At 32.0% G+C, this 3,696-nt stretch overlaps 1 long non-coding RNA gene across 1 annotated transcript; it reads left to right on the top strand.

Annotated features, from left to right (window-relative positions):
• Nucleotides 1-2,147: 2,147 nt before the first annotated feature.
• On the top strand, nucleotides 2,148-3,420 carry LOC121218265 (uncharacterized). Its single transcript, XR_005914441.1, has 2 exons — nucleotides 2,148-2,738; nucleotides 3,038-3,420. It is a non-coding gene; the product is annotated as an uncharacterized lncRNA (long non-coding RNA).
• The last annotated feature ends 276 nt before the right edge of the window (nucleotides 3,421-3,696 follow it).

Here is a 3,696-nt window from a genome sequence, read left to right on the forward strand (position 1 = left end):
CTATATGTGGTTTGGTTCTAAAGTAAGGGTACCTGAACCAGCAGATTCCTCGATCCTCACCCATTATAGGCTCATATGGACCGAGTTCAGTTCAGGGGAATACATTTCCCTATGGCCATGCGGAGATGAAGATCTCACGAAGACATAGGTACGGATGTATCCCGGAAGCGATTCACTATCCCATGCGGAGGTGAAAACCTCACGAAGGCGTAGTTTCTCACTCCCACTTAAAAGGTGTGACCAACGGTCATGCAATGGAATGTACAGAGGTATAAAATAAAATACAGAACACGATAAAAATATAACTCAAAACAAAAGAGATGCAATGAAAGGATCGTAAATTCAAATCGAATTTTCCACTTTCAATAAAAAGACAAGAAATAATCAACACGTGGCTTGACTCTCTTACTCTCCCCAGTGGAGTCGCCAGGCTGTTGACACCATTTTTTGGATGAAAACGGGGTCGACTTGGATTTTGAAAAAAAGAATGAAAACGGGAGTCACCACCAATCTTTTTTGATGAGGTGTGATCGGGTCACCTTTAAAAGCAGCTATTTTTAATAAACAATTTAATTTTATTAAAACAATGAGTTTGGTCTACGAAATTTAGAAAAATGGGTTCGGGAGTCGGTTACGCACGAGGAAGGATTAGCACCCTCGATACGCCCAAAATTGGTACCTAGTTGATTAATCAGTGTCTTAGTGTCAAAAATTAAAAACTCGAAAAGAATTTTAAAAATATGATCCCTCCTTATATCGTGTTATTTTAAAAATACTCAAATAAACCAAAATGGAAAATGCCTCCTTATCTCGAAGTAACAAGATATTACATCCAGTAAGTTAGGACACGACACCTCGTATTTTTTGAGAGTAAGCTTGCCTTTCATTTCTTTATTTAAACCTCATTTATTTTAATTTTAAAAGGATATTCGATTACTTAGAATCAACGAGAAAAATCGAAGCTCAGTAAGTTAGGGCACGATTTTCTCGAATTCTCTAAATACGGAATATTGCCTTTACTTTCGAAAAATCCTCATATCGAGAAAACCACGTGTCATATCCAACGCGTTAGGACACAACATATTGAAATCCCGATAATGAGTTTTTATTTATGTTTTTTATTAAAGAGCATTCTCGAGCATTTAGATTCAACAGAAAATTAGAACCCAGCACGTTAGGGCCCAATTCTCTCGAAGATCCCAAGTATCGAGTATTGCTTTTATTTCCAAAATTTTCCCTTTTTTACGAATTCGGGTAAAAATTGATGTGACGGAATAAAAATTACGATAATGCGAGTAAAAATAATACGAGCGAAAATAACAAAAGTAAATATATAAAAAAATCAATTATATACAATAACAAGTAAATAAACAATTTAAAATGGATATAATAATTTAAAATTTGATAATATATATAAATTTTAAAGTAAATAGATAAACAATTTCAAATGAATAATACATAAAGCGAGTTTAAAATAAATAATGTAGAAGAATTTTAAAATCTATATTATACAAAGCAAATAAAAAATTTATATGAATAATTTTAAAATAGATAATATATATACGAATAAAAGTGTAAAATATGGAATAAGTAGAATGGGTCTAAAATAAGGTATATAAAATAATTTTAAAATAAATAATATACAATTTAATTTAAAAGTAATAAATAAGAAGTTTAAAATATATAATACATAAAAGAATTAAAAATAGACAATATAAATATATTTTATAATGTTAATAATTCAAAGGTAATATAAAGAGAGTTATTCGAAATACATAATATACAATAACTTAAAATATAAAATAATTTGAAATAAATATATAGCAATTTTTAAAGAATTATAAATATATAAAAGAGCTTGAAATAAACTATATGTATACATATATATAATAGGTAAGGAATAAAGAAATAAATAATACGTATAAAATAGATTAAAGTGACATATATACATAAAGTTAGTTAAAATAAATAATAAGAATTTGAATAAATAGTACATTAAAATAAGTTAGAATAGATGTAAATAAACAACATATAAAATGTTTGACATAACATATAAATGAAACATTAAAAAGGGTAATAAATGAGTTAAATAGATTTAGGATATTTCCAAAAACAAATTACAATTCGGGGTATAAAAGTATAAATATTGGATAGTTAATTAGGGATCAAAACGAAAACCAAACAAGATCTGAGGGCCAAATTTAAAAAAAACAAAAGAAGATAGAAAATGGGGGTTAATTGAACGAGGTTGCGAAAGAGGAGGACTAAACGCATAAATTTCCCTTTTAGGGAAAGTGCACAGACCCCACCCTCCCAAACGACGTCATTTGGAATGATTTAAAACAAAAAAAAATTTCCTTCATTTTCAATCTGTAGGTTCATCACTTAGTTTACAAAACCCCTCCTTCCAAAAAAAACAAAAATCACCCTTCCCTTCTCTTTCAGCCCATGTCCGGCCATGGGCTCCGGTTACCGGCCGTCATGCTGACCGCCGACCACCGGCGACGGCGCCACCGTACGCTGTGGTCGGAGAGTTCAAAACTTCCCCCGTTGAACCCCCTTTTCACGTAGACAAGATTTAGGACTTGAAAAACCAAAAACTAAACCCCAAACTTCTTAAAACCACAAAGATTCTTCAACCTTTGGCTTCCTCCGTCGAAGTTTTAACCGAATCTCTAGAGATCCGCCGGCTTTCGGACTAGAGAAGCGTATGCCCAGGGTACCAACGCCAAATACGGGTAAAAATCTTTCCTTTTTATATATTTGTATATAGATTCGAAATAAATACATAAAATAAATGATAAATATAGGAAATGAAAAAAATGAAACCTTTTGAAAACGTTTCTTTGATTAATCTCTGTGTTCATAACCCTTTCTTTTTTATTTTTCTCTCTTTCAAAAGTCCCCCATTACATTCGATTCCTCCCCCCATACATGAGCAGTGCTTGGGGTTTTTATAACCCGATTACCAATGCTTTTATCTCTATTTTGTTTTTTTACATTATTTTTTCTTTGTTGTTGCGTCTACTTGTTGCAGGTGGTGGGCACAGTGGAGTAGGTGGGAGTGTCAGACGCGTGGGGCGTGGTGGCCAAGGCTGAGGCGTGCGAGTGGCGACCGGTCAGAGGCGTGCATGCGTGAGGGGAGGTGAAGCGGCGGCAGCTATAAAGCATGACGCTAGGGTTTTTTTTGTTTGGCTGAAAACTAGTATAGTTTTGGGCCATTCGGGCCTCTAAGGTTTTTACCATTATTGGGCATTTGGATTGGGTCTGTTTTTGGGTTAATTTTGTTGTAATGGTCTGTTAATTCTTTATTGGTCTTGGTCTATTTGGGTTTTATGGTCTGGGCCCTGGGCAAAATTTGGGTCTTACAGTGTATATAGTTATATATGGTATGTATATAGAAAATATAAATTTTGATTAGGTCAGTGCTTAATTTTCAACACTTAATTTCTTAGTTTATATTTAGTAGGTCAAAATATATGAAAATTATCTCTTTTCAATAAAAAAATTAAATTATTTAAATAAGATTGGCAAAATAACATATTATTATATTTTTGAAAAATATGTTCTAAAATTAAAATATTATTAATTTATATAAAGTAGTTTCTTAAACTTAAATTATGTATGGGTATGTTTGAAAGCCATAAGGTGTTGTATTCTAATGTAATCGATTGTAATTATACAATATATGACTTT

This window comes from Gossypium hirsutum, chromosome D06 (assembly GCF_007990345.1).
Source record: "Gossypium hirsutum isolate 1008001.06 chromosome D06, Gossypium_hirsutum_v2.1, whole genome shotgun sequence".
Lineage (NCBI taxonomy): Eukaryota > Viridiplantae > Streptophyta > Magnoliopsida > Malvales > Malvaceae > Gossypium > Gossypium hirsutum.